The sequence below is a fragment of the Rhipicephalus microplus genome, chromosome 2 (genome assembly GCF_043290135.1).
Source record: "Rhipicephalus microplus isolate Deutch F79 chromosome 2, USDA_Rmic, whole genome shotgun sequence".
Taxonomy (NCBI): domain Eukaryota; kingdom Metazoa; phylum Arthropoda; class Arachnida; order Ixodida; family Ixodidae; genus Rhipicephalus; species Rhipicephalus microplus.
The window spans coordinates 98,406,929-98,426,568 of NC_134701.1; the positions used below are offsets into that span (position 1 = coordinate 98,406,929).

A 19,640-nucleotide genomic window follows, 5' to 3' on the forward strand; every position below is an offset into this window, starting at 1 on the left:
TTGCTTTCAAACCGACTGATCTAAAGAAAACCACAGACCTACGAGCAAGACACAGCACATTCACATTGAAAGTGAAACAGCAGCGTTTCTAGAGTATCTTTTTTTTTTATTACTGTGGGGCAACTACTACAGTACACTCGCAATTGACCCACAGTGACTAAATCACGTTTTTTCTGAGGTAGGAAACAGTCATGGCGCTATTAGCACTTTGTGACGCTTGTTTGTTCATTTGCTCTTCGAAAAGGCTCTATTACACCTAACGTTATTTTTACTCTACATGAGGCCTGCGTGGGATGTGATTGTAATGATATGCCGAGAATCGGCACTGCTCTGTGTTATACTTGGTTGCGCCGCAGAAGCCAGAGGCTCTTATTTTAATATACTGTAGTTGTTTTTTATTTATTTAGTTAGTTTTTTGTTACTTCACATGATAGCAGTTACTGACAGTGGCATCTGCTGAAAGATAGCGCGTCCAAATTGACCTGTCTTCTGACATGATAACATTCTCGCTTCATATCTTTTCTTGCTCTGTATGCGAATACAAAATATGCTTTCGGGGAAAGTACGACCAGCACAGGAAAACTTGTTATTCTGAGGAAAAGAACTTTTTTTATTATGCAGAAATACAAGTTGACGTAATGGATGTATATTGTCCCGATGTGAAGACAGAGGTTGTATTTGAAGAAGCTGAGAAAGCAGCGGGTCGATCATTTCTTTTACCGTGCACCAGAGAGTTCCTCGTCTTTCTCGTTGTTGTGTTCTGCATAAAAGCATGCAGATGCGCATAAGCATTGCCGCCTTTATCTTTCTCGCAGGACACGCAAGACATTTGCCTCCCCCAAAAAATGACATCGTCCCGATGCACAGCCAAGACGCTCTACTTATAAAAACGCACACATGCACCGGTACCCACAGGACAAACGAGAGTTAGCTGGACAAGTAGGGTTTCATTAGGATGACGTGCATGGTCTCGGGTGAGCGGTTTTGGCCACTGAAACTGCAATCGCCGTCGGGAATAACTTCGTAGTAGATGTTGTTCAATCGTCGGATGACTCGATATGGGCCGAAGTATTGTCGTAATAGCTTCTCTGAAAGTGCGCGTTGACGTAATGGGATCCAGACCCATACCTTGTCGCCTGGTGTGTAGGTTACCAATTTAGGTCGTAGGTCGCACCGTTTCGCATCTTTGTGTTTCTGGTGACAAATACGCCCGCGCGCTAGCTGTCAGACTTCTTCGGCGCACTCAGCAAATTCTTCGGCGTCAACGTGAGTGTCGTCACACTCGTGCGGCAGCATAGCGTTCAACGTTGTAGTGACTTCCCGCCTGTGTACTAAAATAAACAGCGTCATGCCGGTAGTTTCCTGCCAGGCGGTATTATAGGAAAAGGTCACATAAGGCGAGATTTCATCCCAGTTCTTTTGTTCTGTGTCGGCATACACGCAGAGAATGTCTGCGAGGGTCCCATTAAGCCGCTCTGTTAGTCTGTTTGTGAATGATACGCCGTAGTTCACCGGTGAGCTGTACCACTGAGCCTGAGAACCGACTCCAAACGTTCTGCCATGAACACAGTTCCTGTATCCCTGATGAGAACTGTTGGAGCAACGTGCCCAAGGACGACGTTTTTTATCAAGAAACGAGCCGCTTCTGCTGTTGTGGCCCTCAGCATGGCTTTAGTTTCGGCGTAGCGAGACAAGTAATAAGTAATCGGTAAGGACAATAATCCATCTGTTCCCTGTGGTAGAAGTTGGGAATGGGCTCAGGAAATCTATTCCGATTTGAGCGAATGGCTCTGCTGGTGCTTGGACCGAATGTAATAAGCCTTCCGGCCTGCCGAAGAGTGCTTTGCGTCTTTGATAGTCGGCACATGTTTGGACGTGATGTTTTACAGCGGCAGGTAGGTTCGGCCAGTATTAACTGTTTTGCAGATAGGACAATGTTTGAGTGTAGTCCAGATGCCCGGAGGTGACTTCGTTATGGTAGGCTTCCAGAATTTCTTTTCGCAGTGATGCAGGGACGACGAGCAAGTATGGGCTGCTGGTGGGAGAAAAGTTTTTTTTTTGCATAGAACGTCGTTTCTTAAACAAAAAGATGGCAGTCCTCTCAAAAAAACTCGCGGCACGTCTTCACGTCCTCCTTCTAAGAAGTCGATAAGCGGAAGCAGGTCAGGGTCACTGCGCTGCTCTTGTGAAATAGCGGCTGCATTGATGACTTTCAAGAATGCAGCGTCCATAGACTCGTCATTAATAGCGGCAGGCTCGACGGGTGACCGCGCGAGATAGTCTGCGTTGGTGTGCTTCTTCCCTGATTTTTAAATTATGGTCATATCAAACTCTTGAAGTTGAAGGCTCCAGCGTGCTAAACGGCCGGATGGGTCTTTCAAGTTTGTGAGCATGCAAAGCGTGTGGTGATCGCTGACGACCTTGATTGAGCGGCCGTACAGATACGGTTGAAATTTCAGAACCGCCAGACCATGGTGAGGCACTCTTTCTCGGTAGTCGAGTAGTTCTCTTCCATGTGACAGAGAGCTCTGCTGCCGTAGGCAATCACTTTCTCGGAGTTATCTTACTATTGTATCAGTACGGCGCCCAGGCCTACATTGCTTGCGTTGGTGTGAAGTACTGTTGGCGCTTCCTCGTTGAAGTGTGCCATAACCGGAGGAGTTTGGAGGTGTTGGTGTAATTAGTTGAATGCAGTTTGGACATTTTTGCCCCTAAAAAAGGGGATATCCTCTCGTGTGAGCCGTGTCAAAGGCGCCGCAATAGACGAAAAGTTGGCGATGAATCGTCGGTAATAAGCGCAGAGGCCTAAGAAACGTCTCACTGCTTTTTTGTCCTGCGGTGCGGGAAACTTTGTGACAGCGTCAATTTCGGCCGGGTCACTTTGAACACGTTCATGGCTGACCACGTGGTTTAAGAATCAAAGTTCGCTAAAACCGAAATGGCACTTCACTGGTTTTAATGTGAGGCCATCTGAACGTATAGCTTGTAGAACTGCAAATAATCGACTTAGGTGTTCCTCGAATGTCACTGAGAAGACAATAATGTCGTCTAGATAGACCAAGCATGTCTGCCACTTCAGTCCTGATAGCACAGTGTCCATTAAATGCTGAAAAGTGGCTGGCACTGAGCATAACCCTCATGGAAGCACTTTAAATTCATAAAGACCGTCGGGCGTTAAGAAGGCAGTTTTCCCATGGTCTCTCTCGTCGACCTCTATTGGCCATAAGCCACTTTTCAGGTTCATCGATGAGAAATAGCGTGCATGCCGCAGCCGATCAAGGGAGTCGTCTATGCGTGGCAGTGGCTAGACACCTTTCTACGTGACTTGGTTTAACTTGCAGCAATCTCTAAAGAAACGCAAACTGCCGTCTTTCTTTTTCACCAATACCACGGAGGATGTCCAGGGACTCTCGGAAGGCTGTATTACGTCCTCTTGGAGCATCTTCTCAACTTGCTTTTGGTTCTCTTTGCGTTCTTTTGGAGCCACACGGTATGGGGGTCGAATTGGTCTCGTAATTTCTCCAACGATGATTGGGTGCCGGGTCAGTAGTGTTTGCCTGACTTTCGACGTGCACAATAAACAGTTTTGAACTGGTGTATCAGCTCTAGTAGGCGCTGTTTATCCTAGGGCGATAGTGAAGAGCAAATGTTGACAGGCAAAGGTGTCGAGCCTGGGATGGTCGCGTCGTCTGGCTGAAAAGTGAAGCAATCTCTGGCTTGGTCTACATTGTCATAGAAGGCAATTACGGTGCCCTTCTGGATGTGATGGCGCTCGTTGCTGAAGTTGGTGAGGAGCACTTCTGCCCACCCATCAGTTAGTGCCACAATGCCTCTCACTATCGAAACACCTTGCGTAAGCAATAACATGTCTATTTGCTCCACTATCACATTATTATGGCACGGCCGTTCACATAACAACGACACAAGGCAGCAAGATCTCAGCAGGAGCATCACATCATCGGCTACATGTAAACGTTGCAGTTGTTCTTAAGTAGTGGTGTCGACGTAAGGATGGGCGGAAAAAGTGACGATACGTTCTGTAATGTTGATGACAGCACCGTAATCTCGCAGAAGATCCTACCCAAAATCAGCTCTTTAGAACAGTCTCGTAAAATGACAAAAGCGGCGACAAAGTTCGAATCAATTATTACCAGCTGAGCGGTGCATTTACCGGTTGGCTTCATTAGCTGTCCACCAGCACTCCTTACGCTCGGCCCACTCCACTGCGTCTTGGCCTTCTCAAGTCTGTCGGCAAGCTCTTGTCGCATATTCGAGAAGTCGGCACCAGTGTCAACCAGTGCTGTTACGTAGTGTCCGCCTATAATTACGCTAAGGTCGGCATGTACAATTTCATCGGCATTAGTACTCGTGCTTGTTGTCGCCTTCATCATCACCGTCACCATGTCATCTTTGTGTAGAAGGAAGGGGCTCTCTTTGGCATGTCGGCGATTGGCAACCTTGCCCCGGGAAGTCGAGGCAATACGTTTCTTTGGCACGGGCTTGGAGAGCGGTTTCTGACGGCGTCAGAATAATTTGGCAATTGGGGAAAGTGTGACCTCGAGCAGATGAAGGAGACCACCAGCGACGACTTGGCGAAGACGCTTGGTTGGTCAGCAGGTGAACAGCACCATAGTCAGGAGGATCTTTAAAATAAAATGAAGTGGGACGAGAAAAGTTTCCAAACCTGGCTTCTCGATGACAGCAGTAGGGAGAGATGTGGCCTGGTTCGCCGCAGTGGAAAAAAAGGGGTCGGCAGTCGGCATTGCGCCACGAGTCGGTCCGGCGTATTGGCGGTCCCCGCACAAGTTACCGCTGCCACCAAGGCAAGGTAATGGGCCGTGGCTGAAAGGGTGCTTTTTCTGGGGCAGGCAGATGTCGGCGGACGGCATCAACATAGATCAATGGACTGGGTTCAGGTGGTGGCGCCGGCGATGGAAAGGCTTGCCGTAGTTCGCGGCGCACGATTTACGCAACAGAAGCAACTGGAGGCTCAGTAGACGGAAGGCCGAGGGCCTGCAGCTGATTCCGCATTGTTTGCCTAATCGTTCGCCGTAGAGAGCTTTCGGAAACGGCAGCGTTTAGAGTGGCGGCACCAACAGGATTTGGTCGGGCAGGCGGTCAAAGTGGCGGCATCGTTGCCGGAGTGCCCGCTCGATGACAGTCCCCTCTTTGATTAATTCATCCACTGTTGTTGTTGGATTTCGTACAAGGCCGGTGAAAAGCGGTTCCTTAGCTCCCAAAATCAGGTGAAACTCTTTCCTTGCCTCAGGCATGTCAGGGCCCGCGCGGCGAAATAGACGGGCCATATCCTCAGTGAACACTGCGACGCTTTCGTTTGACTCTTGCACGCGCGCTTCAATCATCTGTTGTGTGAGATCCCGTTAGTCCGCACTCAGGAACATCTCGACATATTTTGGCGGAAATTGTCCTAGGTTTGGAAAATAGGTTTCTGTTCTTCTATCATGGGCGAGCGCTATTTTCCATTGCGAATCAGGAACGGCCAAGTTTGTCTTGCGCGCTACAGCAATTCACCACAGTGGTCCGCTTGAACTGGTGGAGCCCGTCCTCGACATTTTCATACGGTTCTCCCCGGAAGTCTTCGGGAACAAGAGGAAGCTCAACAGTTACCTGGTAAGAATGAGTCGTCTGGACCGGAGGAAGATTCGCAGACGTTGCAGAGGTGCCTTGTTGGTAAGAGGAGATGCGATGAAGAGTTCTGGATTTAGGCCTAGTAGGAGCCGGTTGAATCGGTGTACTGGAGTCGTAACAAGATGTTGAGGCTTCGGACTGGTTGTACGGTCCAGAAACACGCTTTCCTGCATCAGGTTGCAGGCCCCCACACCTCCACCAGTGTCGCGATGTGAAGAACGAGGGCATATTTGAAGCGGGTTGGCCTTTTTTTTTTACCGCGCGCCGGAGAGTTCCTCGTCTTTTTCGTTGTTGCGCTCTGCATAAAAACATGCAGACGCACGTATGCACTGTCGCCTTCATCCTTCTCTCAGGACGCACGTGACAATATTTTGACATTTTCAACAAATAGTTTTTTTTCTTCTTCCGTTCTCGGACTTTAATTCGCTTTGCACTTGAGTGATAGTTTCATATCTTATGCTCGTGCATGTATTATTTGTGTTAGCATAAAGAACAAAGCCACCAATACATTTATTTCTCACAGACACTACCATACAAGAATCATGGTTGATCCAGCGGCATCTTTTTCAGTGTATCATTATTTATTTTGTTGCAATGAAAGCCATACGCAGTTCACTCTTTAAATTGAATAAAAAACCGCGACCTCTAGAAGTTTCATGTGGCGCTATCAGTCTCGTTGAAACCCTCGGCACGAGATGCGCAGAGGCTGAGGGTCTAATCCCATGCCGCTATGTATTTAGTAGAGTACTGTATATCTCAAGAACTTAATCTTAAAGACTTATGGCATAAATATAATGTCAGAAGATTGTAGTACATCTATGAGGAGACAGGCATAGTTCTTTTAATGCACGTTGCGCCTTAGCAAGTTACAAGTTAATCTTTACAATAAACGTTCCTCTGTAACTTACAGGAGCACTGTCATGTACACTTTAAAGGTTACCACATAGAAACTAATGAATAACTTCTAAATTATATGCACAAGAGCTTTCCGAATCTCTGCTTCTAACAAGGATTACGCGGATAAGAGTGCCTGCGCTCTGATTGTCGTGATGATGGAAACGGCTTCTGCTGGCACGTGATTTTCACTGACTTTAAGGGCTGCTTTTTTTGTTGTTTTTCTCTCACAATTTGCAAGCAAGGGTTTGTGTTGCTAGCCATTAACTTTTTATGTGCGAGCAGAAAGTGCGTATGGATCTTCCCAGTCATTTCAAAATATGACATGTACACCGTCAGACATCCGAACTGGAAGTTTCTGGAAACTTTGTAATCACATTTCGCGCATTGTCGAACGCAGCAGCAAGATTCTTTTCTCCATTTTTACGATAGAGAAAGATGCATTTGTGAGAGCCTTAGTGAAACAGCTTTCAACGCATTGCCTCAGGGCTCTTTTGAAAGGCATCCCAGCTCTCACCCAGAGTGAATATCTAATGTGAGATCCCATCTATACCTACGCTTGGATTTCCACAGCTGCTCTACTGAATTCATGCTCAATGTATTCGAGTTCACATGATGGTTGTTTTTATACTGTCCGAACAGCTTGCTGTCCTTTTTCGACACCGAATGATTGCCTGCTGATGATAGAATGTCGTTCTTGTTCTTCATTTTATGCTTAGTTCAGCTAAGATGCCGTTGCCTTGGGTGCAGATAGGGCGATGCGTATTGAATTCGCAATTTCATTGTGAAAATCTTTGACCTTGCAGCTGTACCTGACCTGACATGTTGCGCTTCAAGAAGTTGGCTCTTGTAAATTGTGCTATTGAGAAGACTGTGGGCGAAGGAAAACAAATTAGTAGCTATTGTTAATTTTCGCGTTAGCTATATTATACTAACCACTTCCAGACATCTGCTGATGCGCCAAGCCAGTGCTTTTGTGGGTACTGCGGAAGTAGACAACAGCGTGATATCAAAAAAAAAAAGAAAACTTGGGACCCATTCACATTTTACAGCAGCCGATATTTTAACAAACACACCGGTATGAAGGAGCACCAGGCGGCTGGCTAGGCTATATCGTTTTCTTACAAAGTTCCTTGCGAAGGCCGACAAAAATCGCGTGGATCTGTTCCTCTACACAGTCTGTCTACTGTCTCTCAACGCCGCAACAGCAAAGTAAACTAAAGAGAAGCCTGAAAGCATGAAATATGTACGCTTCTGCTGCTCTTAGTACCAGCCATGGTGATGAAAGGGTGCCTCCAGTGGCACTTGCATGATGATGGAAACCTGCAAATGCTTGATAGCTTGTCCAAGAGGCGATCGATATAACGTGACTCATGGTACGTGCTCGCAACACTACGCTGGAGTTCCCCCAAGATGCCACCTACAGCTCAGTCAGATGCAGACAGTCGTCGCCTTCATGTTCACTTGTGACCAGCGGCGCATAGCATATCTAAAGACAGTGGAACATACTAACATCATTACCCCCACTTCATGTGACGTATCAGCATTTCCCTTATCTGCGTTTCATAGATGCCTTCATTGGCAAAATAATAAAGAATTTGTTGCATTAGGGGCGCAAGGCTGGAGCCAACAACGCCAAAGATTTGCTACTAGTCAAGACTTTACTACAAATGGCGTGGGCGTTTGTCATTTACATCGTCATCATCCCTGCTTCATTAAAATCACCGTCATCCGCTTGTCTCTTTGTCCTCATCGCCACTGTGGGCCATCATCATAGTCATCGTACGTGTACAGGCTCTGCCCATTTGTTTTGCGAGGTTTTCCCTCGAATAAACGCTGTCGCAACCAAAACTTCATAATGGCTCTTTTGCTTGTAGTGCTAAGTATCACTAGACTTGGCTAGACTTGCCACGCGACCAGCTGTTGAGGTGCTCTACAGAAGGCCGAGGCAAATGTGAGTGCAAATGCTTGCTTTCATATTCTGAAGTGCTTGGAAACCAGATTTGAAAGTCTTGAAGAGCATTACAAAACAAGAGGCAGCAGTAATTCCTTATATGCTTAGAAATTGGTGATCTAGAGTTTTGGAAAGACTGAAAGATGACAGAGTGTCGACGGCTGACAAGCTTGCAAAGTTGTGCCTCACAAAATTGTGAGGGAAAGCTGTGCGATGTATAGAAAGCTCATAGAAAAAAACACTTGAAACTTCCCTATTCAGTACGCCGATGTGCCTATTCAAATGCCAGTAATAGTGAGGATGTTACATGAGAGTTGATATTTCATCAAGGGGGCACGTTAGCCTACGTAGAATATCAAGAGGGGTTCTTCGTAGACCGACGCGTTAATGAACCTTCCAGGTATACAACAACTGGACATTTATTTTGGGGTTATTTACATTTGACAACAATATTTAAATATGAAGTTGCTTCTACTTTCGCACTATTGGATAACTGTTGCTTTATACTGAACGTTAGGGCCCATGGACGTGAGGCAGGGAGGGGGCGGGAACCACAAAGCCAGCCCCGTACAGTTACGTAATAGGAAGGGGACAATATGAACCTTCACCCTCCCCCGTTCTGGCTTCCTCCGTAAAGGGAACCTGCGCACTTTTATGCTAGGCCACATTTTGCCTTCAGAGAGCGATCGAAGGATCAAACTAAGAGTTTATTTGATTTCAAGCATTGCTTGCTTCTTTTGACGGGCCGCTTGGCCGAAAATAAATCTGCTCGACCAAGTGATGCAATCGAGTTCTTGTGTGCTCTTTCCAAGTGCCAGTCATGTCGTCACTACGTTTTATTGTTTGTAGAAGCTATGGGGGAGATATCTTCCTACTACGAAGAACAAGCGGACAGGAGAACGAGCAACCTTCAACGCCCCTATCCTCCTCTGCTTCACAATTCCACGGCATCGCGCACTGTTGCGGTCAGCTTTGAGCTCGGGAGACCGCATTCTGTTTTTGTGAACGCTGGTGGTACGTTTACCTCAACAATAAAATTTTGCTTGACATTCCTTACCTCTCACAGAGAAATAGGCGCGCGTGAAATGAAAGCTGGCCCGTCTACGTACAGTATAGTTGCGCAATCAACATGATGTTCGCGAAGGACGCAGCAGACTGTAGTATGAACGTATTTTGCCAAGAGATGAGGGAGGAATAGATATCCGCTGACTGCTACCTGTCCTGGCTGTATTTCTTCAAGCATATTAAAATCCTTGTTTCCTTTAGCAGCTGGTTGCACATTAGGACACGTTCGGCTGCTGTAAGATGCCACCGCGATTGAAAATGCACTCAGAAACGCGTCGTTTGTGGTTCACTTCTGTTTCCGTGCCGGATGCACAAATTCGGGGCTAGAAGCACACAAGCTGACTGCCCGCGAGGATTCGTCTAGGGTCGTGCACACATGCAAAATTTAGGCGTTGACTTGTAGTAGATGGTCAAACCGCCCAAGATAACGTTCGGTGCATATATACAGCAACGTTAGATGACTCAGATTGTGTGGGGTTGTGGTGTAGTGGATACAATCTCTGCTTGTCAGGCGGTTGGCCTGGGTTGAAATCCCCGTGGTGAAGTATGTGTTGTTGATATGTGATTTATGACTCCTATGTGCAGTGTTTTTGCAGTGTGTAATGCATATTCATGACCAGAAAAAAATAAAACAAAAGTAACAAGGACGTTATAACCGATCAAAAAATAGATTTATTATGCATTTAAAAAATGTTAAAAGTGCTGGATATATTTTGGCTGCATACTGGACGTTATGTAATACACCCAGATATTACCTGAAATACCGCCTACATTGAGCGATCGTATGCGTTACTTTAAGCGGTCTCTTTTTAACAGCCTTCTGGACACGAGATGGCTTTCCATATAGAAGAGCCACATTAACTTAAGCCGCATAAAAATTGCCGCTTTGCCAGAGGCCACATAAAAACAGCCGCATAACCACGGGCCACTTTAGAAAGCTGTATAAGAGGGCTGCCCAACGTGCCATTTAGAGGCGTCGGCAATATGACATACTTCCCGCCTTATATGCGTTGTTTTAAGTGGTCGTTTGCTAAGAGTGACCGACTAACCTAATTTTTAGTGATATAACGGTGGAGAACTTGCACCAAGTTCCACAATTAGGAGCGTTGCTGCATGCACTTATCACAAAACAATGCATTCCCTTATGCATATGTATAAGAAGTCGCCATACGACTTCTTATACATATGCATAATAGCTGCAATGTTTCTGTTTCCTTTCTTATTCGCTGGCAAAGCCCCTTCGCGTACTTCTTTCATTGCCAAGCAAAAACTAATTTTAGCGATTCGTAGTATAAACGGCAAAATCACACCAGCTATTTTTAAAGGGAACTTTGTGTAGACGTGAACCAGTGGGCGCTAAAGCTTTGACTGGCAGTGGCATTGACACTAGCTCTCATCGCGGGGTTGCACAGGAGAATAGCCTGGGAAGGCGCAAAGCACGTAGTGATGTACCGGTTTTTCCTTCTGGAACATGCCGATCACTGCTAATGGGCATTGAGACACTGAACATTTTGATCGGATGGAGACCCGCTGTCCGCTTTTAGTGCGCGCAAGCTGCGAATTTGTATTCGCAAGCAGCACACAGGAGCACCAGCACCATCTTGGAAATAAAGATTCAGAGCTTATATATACGAGTCTGCAAGTGCATTTTTGTTCACCGCGACCAGTAGGTGTTTTCAATCAAGAAACTCGCTAGCAGACGCTGCTGGCGCCGGTGTTGCGAGGTGAGAGGGGGCATGGGGGGGGGGGAATAGAATCAAATGGGGCGCGCAAGCGCAGTGGGGTTTAAGGTTCTTCCTTTTTCACATTTACGTCACAATACTGCTGATAATGAGCCTTGAACTTTCTCTCGCATTGTTGTCTGTTATTTATTAATATTACTAATATGACACAAGGATTTCTTTGCGGGCTCGGTTTGTCTGCAATGCAAGCAATGCAGGCTGACTGAATAATAAACAGGGGTAACGCAAAAACACTGACCGGTCTTGAGGACCACAGTACTTCCAGAGAAATAATTCACAAAAGCTTGCACATCAACCACTTACGACATTCAGGTAAGCCTTCTTTCTTTGAAAGATCTACAACACCTGACTACTTCAGAAGAGAACCATATTTTCTCGGCGATGTATCAAAAATTGCCGTCTGTGCTCATGCATCGATCATAAATGGCCGCTTCATATCAATGTAGTGTTCTTGTGCAGTTAGAATCAACCCTGAACATGAGCAAATAGCCGAGATGGACATAATAAATACATATCACAAGTCAGTAGACTTGCCAGCATGAGTTATAACGGTGTCACAAAGGCACGTTTAATCGTGAACAGGGTGATCCTGATCTGTTTGTTTTTTGATCTCGATGAAATTTATGGCCGCTGCTACATGGCCCACGTGAATTCAGTTTGAACATGGGTCATATGAAATGCACCAAGTGGCACTTGCTTGCCGTAAAACATAATACTGAGAAAACTCAGCTTGCGATAATATATTACAGTCATCCCTGTTGAAAAAAAATAATGGTGGGCACGGTGTGAACCCCCACCCACCATTATATTGTATTAATTCAGTGGGTGAATGCTGGAAAACGTCCACCATGGCGCATGGTGAGATATGGTGGATGCTGCAGTGTCGGCAACGCTTGAGCGTGAAATGGCGTCAGAATCAGCGTGACGAGCTGCCACAAATATTAAAATTGTATAAAAAACGATGTAAAAACACCTGTTCGTAAAAAAAGCTACCACGGAGGATCGAACGTGCAACCTGTGAATTCCCATTCGGAAACACCACTGTGCCATAACATTTTTTGCATGGTATTTAATAAAGTATTTTCGCAATAAAGACAAATCAAGCGAACAAGAGTACAATCAAATCGCGAAAATAAGCGCTAAAGCGTTAGTCATGAACACTCATTGGCTAACACAGCGTGAGGTCCTCACATGGAGAGGTCTTCACATCGTGTTATGCAAACAAAAAAGTTATTGATTGATATGTGGGGTTTAACGTCCCAAAACCACCATATGATTATGAGAGACGCCGTAGTAGAGGGCTCCGAAAATTTCGACAACCTGGGGTTCTTCAACGTGCACCCAAATCTGAGCACATGGGCCTACAGCATTTTTGTCTCCATCGGAAATGCAGCCGCCCCAGCGGGGACTCGAACCCGCGACCTGCGGGTCAGCAGCCGAGTACCTTAGCCACTAGACCACTGTGGTGGGGCAAAAACAAAAAAAATGGGTGAGGTCGAACAGTTCTCTAAGATTGAGTACCAATCTGGTCTAAAGTCTAGCACATCGTAAATGTTTTTGAGGTGGATAGCCATTTGAATGAAGTGTGTGCTTGAAGAGGTGGTGGGCTCTGCATTGCGGTCTTGCATTCGTGTCTTCTATAGGCTGTGCGTACCCATGAGTAAAAACAACTCATATGGTACATCATCAAGCGCTGCTGATAGAAGATAACGCATCGTGTGAGAATTAATGACGAAACGTTTTTTTTCATCCCAAAACATCCCAAAACAGTATGGCATCTTTGCAGCTAACAAATCAATGTTCAATCGTTTTTGGCACATCACATAGACGGCAGTTAACAGACGGAATGAAAATACTCTTTCTTTTTAACAATGTGTTTACCGCCAATGTTTCAGAGAGGAGTTTATGGAAGAATGTTTTTGAATTCGGTGGAATGTACATTTTGCGCACTCGGTTCAACACATCGTGGCCTAGAAGGTTAAAGTTCAGTGAGCGGTACAACGGAAGTGGGAAGAGTATACGCAGTAGATCATTATACAGTACCTTGCACGATACTGTGTACAGGTATTCTACGTTCCACTGCGCTATACCATCGTGACGTATTTGTCGTGTTAAACAGATAGCTGACATATAGACTTACGGTTCAACTTCAGTTTTGTTTGTCGTGTACTCGATGTATACGAGATCTGCACCTGTTACAAAAATTTGCACATTTATTAAACTCACGCAACTGCTGCCTGTAACAATTGCCACTGCGATAGTGGCACCAGCGCTATGTTTTTGGTACCATTCACAACCACAAGAAAAAAAAACCAAGTGGACTGGGGAGCACCTACAGTTTACCGGCGGGGTCTGCCAAGTTTAATATCCATTTCGTGCTCGTTCCAAAGGGCGACATCTGCTCACACTTTATGACGCCTCTAGGCTTATTCCATAGACACGCCCACCTAATTTATTTGATTGTGTATTGGATTGCTTTTTGCGCCACGTAGAGGGAAGTCGTGCGAGCGCACTGCTGTAGCGAATCCGCTATAGTAACAACTACATAACGGCTTGGCATAAATGAATGCAGTCTGCTGGAAGCATTACGCTATCATATGACTTGGCAGCAGCGTTGGCAGCGTGGAACACGCCTGAAGACACATCTTTCTTATCGTCGCAGATAACCCCATCAAACAAGCCACAGCTCCTCCTGCTGCAAATCCACGTGCCTACTTTGGGGGTGTGGCCGCAGTATCTTCTGGAAGCCGCCTCATCGTTCTGCCGCCAGGGGCTATTGAAGCCTACATAAGCCGGACACCATCGTGCACCGGACCACTTGGCAGCAGCATGGGCAGCGTGGAACACGCCTGAAGACACATCTTTCTTATCGTCGCAGGTTGGATATCGCTCCCATATATACGCTTTTTTTTCGCTGCTCCCTGCTGCCAAAACTATTGACTTATCTCCTGTTTAACCATGTCTGCTCGTTTCGAAGAAGAGATGAGGAAAGAACTTAAAGAATTCAAATCTAAAATTGAACGTGAGCTCAGAAAGAAGTTGAGGGAAGTCAAAGAAAGTCTTGAATTCTTAAGTAAGCAATTTGATGAGAGCAAAATAAACAATTAAACGCTGCAAAAAGAAAACAAGACCCTCAAAAAAGAGAACCTATCACTGAAAGAGGATTGTGATAGGTGTATGAAACAACTAAATGATCATGAAACAAGAATCACAAATAGCGAGCAATACTCTAGAAATCGCAATGTGGAAATCAAGGAAATTTAGGAGGGTAGTAATGAAAATCTGCATGAAATTCTGTGTCAGATGGGAACAACCCTGAATGAGCCAATAACAGCAAGCGACAATGATATTTGCCATAGAGTGAAAACCAAGAACAATGCTTCCTGCTCAAAAATCGTAGTGCAGTTTAAGAGCCGCTCAAAGCGTGACGCCTTTTTGCTCAAGGCTAGGAAAACTAGGCTATCAACAAGTGACATCGGTCGCTCAACAAATAAGGCAGTATTTGTTAACGAGCACCTCTGCCCTACTCTCAAGAGATTGCTCGGGATGGCAATCAGCAAGAAAAAGGCATGTGAACGGAAATTTGTTTGGACAAGGGATGGGAAGATTTTTGCCCGCAAGGACGAAGAGTCCAAGGTAGTTCGCGTACACTGTGAGAGTGACATTGCAAAAATAATCTGAATGTACAGTGACACGCCTTCAACCACGATTTTGTACCGAAAATTACATTGCAACCCGAAGATGTCAACCGACTAATAGCTTCCGAAAGCATTATTGGACTAACGTGCTTCCATCTAAACATCAGCTCTGCCTATCATAAACAAGACTTGCTAAACGTTTTCCTAGATCGGTTTTATTTCAAGTTCGACATAGTCATGCTCACTGAAACGTGCCTGAATTCGGACTGTGATGCCATAGTGAATGATAATTATCGCACTTTTCACTTAAACCGCAAGGACAAACGTGGTGGAGGAGTGCTACTAAATATCAAAAAGTGCATTACTTGTGACCTACTTCCTGAATTTTGTTTAACTCATGATGCAGAGTGTCTCATAATTGTACCACAGAACTATGTCATAGCTGTAATGTACCGCCCTGCAGATGGAATCTTCGATGCATTCATTGCACATTTGGAAGACTTATTGAGCTATGCAAGTGAAAACAATTTAGTATTAATTATAGGTGGTGATTTTAACATAGACATGTTATATTACTCAAATGCTCAACACAAGGTATTCACAATGCTATCTTCATACTGCTCAAATAATGTGAATAAAGAATGCACTAGAGGGACAAATATAACGGAAACATTCATCGACTTGTTTATAACAAACTTACCAGAGCCCGAAGTCATCAGTGGTGTATTAGCATCGAGCATTAGTTATCATTTGCCCATTTTTTTGTTGACCAAAAAGCCTAATTCTGGCCGTACCTTTATAACGAGCGAAAAAATTCAAAACATCAATGAAAAAACCTCGCGGAACTTTCGCAACAGCCTCGAAAATACAAAATGGGATACTGTATACATGTCTACGACTTCAGATAATGCATATGTTGAATTTTCGCGCCTATTTCTTGAAGCATACTCAAAGTCTTTTCCATTAATCACACATAAAAAAAGTAAAAAAGCGCGTAAGCCTTGGGTAAATAAGGAGTGCCTCAAAATGATTAAAAATAAAGATAGGCTTTTCAATATATTTCTCAAAACGCGTAACGCTGCCGACTGGGATACATTTCGGTTACATAGAAACAAAACTAATGCCTTATTACGTAATGCAAAGCGAAACTATCTGTACAATTATTTTGACGTCGGAAATAAACAGAACTTGGACGTAATGTGGAGAAAAATTAATGAGCTACTAAATCGTGCATCTAAAAACCAAGAAACTCATGAACTAAAGTTGAACAATCAAGTCATACAAGGAGCAGAATTAGCTGAAGAATTTAATAGTTTTTTTTGTAAATCCAGTTCCTAGCTCCCATTCCCCTGAGGCAATAAAGGGGATCAGCAGGAACTCGGCAAGCATATATATGAATCCCACCACTGATAGTGAAATAGATAACGTTTATAAATCTCTTAGGAACAACTCAACATGCGATATTGACAGCATTCAAGTTAGGCCAGTCAAGTATGTTCTTGACATCATACTGCCACAGCTTACGCATATCTATAATCTTGCTCTCTCTACGGGCGTCTTTCCGAAGAAAATGCAAGTAGCAAAAGTTATTACAATATTCAAAGGCGGTGAAAAAAATAGCTTATCAAATTACAGACCGATTTCCATACTGCCCGTGTTCTCCAAAGGCTTAGAAAAGATAATTAATGCCAGAATAATTGGTTTTGCAAACAAGTACAATTTAATTAGCCCAACTCAATTTGGATTCTGAAAAGGGAGATCAACAGAACTTGCTTTTGTCATGCAAAAAGAAATCATTTTAAAAGCATTCCATGAAAAAAATGTAATAGCTGGCATAGACATTAATTTTTCTAAGGCATTTGACCACCTAAACCACTTAACACTCACTAAAAAACTTCAATTATATGGGATTAGAGGCACACCGCTCGCTCTTATAACGTCTTACCTGCAACATAGAATGCAATGTGTTTGTATTAAGGCAATTTGTCTCGGCACAAGGCAATTACCTCTGGTGTACCTCAAGGAAGCATACTTGGACCACTATTATTTAACTTCTATATAAATGAAATTTCTAAAATTAATTATGGAGCAAAGTACATAACTTATGCAGATGACACAACTATTTTCTTTCTCAGCAATTCTTACGAAACTCTTCAAGATAACGTTAACATAGCTCTGCGCGACTTACACAAGTGGAGCGTAATCAATTTTCTTGAAATCAACACAGCCAAAACAAAAGCTATTATCTTCACACCCCCACAATCACCTGTAGCACCCACTCTGAATCTTACCTTGGGAAATTCCCGTATCGAGATTGTTGACTCAGCAAAATCACTTGGTGTATTTTTTCAAAAGCATCTATCATGGGACATTCATATAAATCATGTTGTTACACAGGTAGCAAAGGTGGTAGGAATTCTGGCGAAATTAAAACTCCACTTGCCAACAGCTGTCAAGCTTCATATTTATAATGCACTATTTTTTTCTCGCTTAAATTATTGCTGTCTAGTCTGGGGCACAACTGCGTTAACAAACCTGAACCACCTGTTTGTTCTACAAAAGAAAGCACTTCGCCACATTGCATGCGTGGAAAAAACTGCGCACACAAAAGCCCTTTTTATCAAATATAACATCACGTTTGTACACACTTTGTATCCATTAAATCTAGCCAGAAAATACAAGCACGATAAAGACGTACTACTTCGTACATTTTCTGAGTTGACACCACTCACAAGGTCATATAATTCACGAAATGATGATCACTGGAAAATACCTTTTTCACGCATTATGATAACAAACAAATGCTTCGTCATACGCTTCCAAAGTTGTTAAATGAACTCCATCAATGTGAAGTAATTTTAGAGACAACTGGAAACAGTGCAATCAAAGCATTCTTTGCCGCCAAGGATTGATGCTCTTTCTTTTTGTAAAAAGGTATAGATTCTGTTCAACGAGTTTTCAAGTTTTAACTGTTTTCTCTTCTTTTTGTCTTTTTTCAGTTATTTTTTGCATGAAGAAATGCTGATTGCGATCTCATGATTATGTGAATGATTTACCATTAGATTGTGTGCACATTTTGTATTGTATAGTGTTTGTTGTAAATATTGTAATACTGTGTTAGTATAAGTATTTGTATTATATCAGTACTGCATAATCAGTTCCATGCTCTCGCTGTATGCCATGTAAAACGGGGGCTCGAGGCTTCTCAAGTGGATAAATCCACTTTTTCTTGAGCCCTCCTGTTCCACAACACACACACTTGTGGACGAAATAAAGTTTGATTTGATTTGATTTGATATAGGTTCCCCAAGTTTAAGAATTGCCAAGTCTGTGTTCTCGCTTAAAAGCTAGAGAAGTGCCGGCGAGTGCGACCGGCGGTTGTCGGTGAGGAAAACGTACGCTTTCTGGGAGTGCTGGAATCGCGTCGCATCGATATTTGTTGCTTTTTGCGCGGACACCATACTCAATGAAAATGATTCATTTAGGTTAATTGATGCCATGGCTGTGCTGTAATGTGATTCCTAGTCATGAAATTTATGTATTCTGAAACCCAGAAGCACGGATAACACAGTTTTACGGGCTCGGTCAGTAGGCCTAACCTTTGGTAGAAATCGTGGTGGTAGAACATGAAATGTACAGATCGCAGCATAGTACACAATATAAATTGCCCGCCATTATAAGCCCACCCATCATCTGCTTACTGCTTCCCTGTCTTATCGCAATGGTGGTAAGAGCTTCGAAGCTTAGTACACCATGTCGCCCGCCATAACAAGTAGCACCTATCATCTGCTTAGTGCTTCCCAGCATTATCGCAATGGTGGGAAGAGTTTCTCAGCTTGGTACACCATGTGGCCCCTCATAATAAGCAGCACCCACCATCTGCTTACTGCTTCTCAGCATTATCGCAATGGTGGACAGAGCGTCCCATGATTGCTCACTATCTAGCCTCTACTTTGCACCATCATTTTCACTTTATTAAACTTCTGTACACCATACCACCCTGTATGTCCTGGCATATCCACGATAACTTTCACTACGTCCCACCATATCCATGATAACTTTCACCACACCCACTATTATTTCCACATTGCCCACCGTATTTTCCAGTATCCACCACAGCAGTTTTTACGATAGGGATTTATCAGGAATATGTTATTCGTGCAAAAACCACTTGAACTTCAAAAAAATTGGCAGATCCCACGTACACTGGGAATCGATGATATGCAAAGCACGAATGAGGAACATTGACATGTCACTTTAAAATCTGCATAACGTTACGATGCAGAAGTATATTATCCTGTTCATGACTGCCATGTCATGATTATCACATTAAGACGACTGATTTTCCTTCGTCATGTATTCACATCACCTGATACCGAAATTGGTATATGTAGAGCTAGCGAAACGGCCGCGAGTGTGCTATGAGCATGGCATGTAGTCGAGTTTCAGGTGACTCGTGTGTCAGGACTATATTATTTGAACGTGTCATTTACAACCGTCTTCGATTCACGTCGCGTAATACTAAATTCAGTAAATGGGGAACTAGTGCAACGGCTGCGAGCACGCCATGAGCGTAGCACGTAGAGATTTTTTACATGGCACGCATATCGTGATTATCATGTTCGGGTATGGAATTTACCTTCATCGTCTAATCACCTCATGCAATATCGATTTGATTATGTGAGGCTTGCGAAACGG

At 44.1% G+C, this 19,640-nt stretch overlaps 1 long non-coding RNA gene across 2 annotated transcripts in view; it reads left to right on the forward strand.

Annotated features, from left to right (window-relative positions):
• Positions 1-19,640, forward strand: part of LOC142796333 (uncharacterized) — a 62,424-nt gene that overhangs the window by 15,491 nt on the left and 27,293 nt on the right. The window contains exon 3 of one of the 2 annotated variants that reach the window (XR_012893753.1): positions 13,967-14,858. The exons of the other annotated variant lie outside the window; for it this stretch is intronic. This is a non-coding gene — a long non-coding RNA (uncharacterized LOC142796333). Of the gene's footprint in view, positions 1-13,966; positions 14,859-19,640 lie in introns of those variants that run through there. 2 annotated transcript variants of the gene reach the window in all.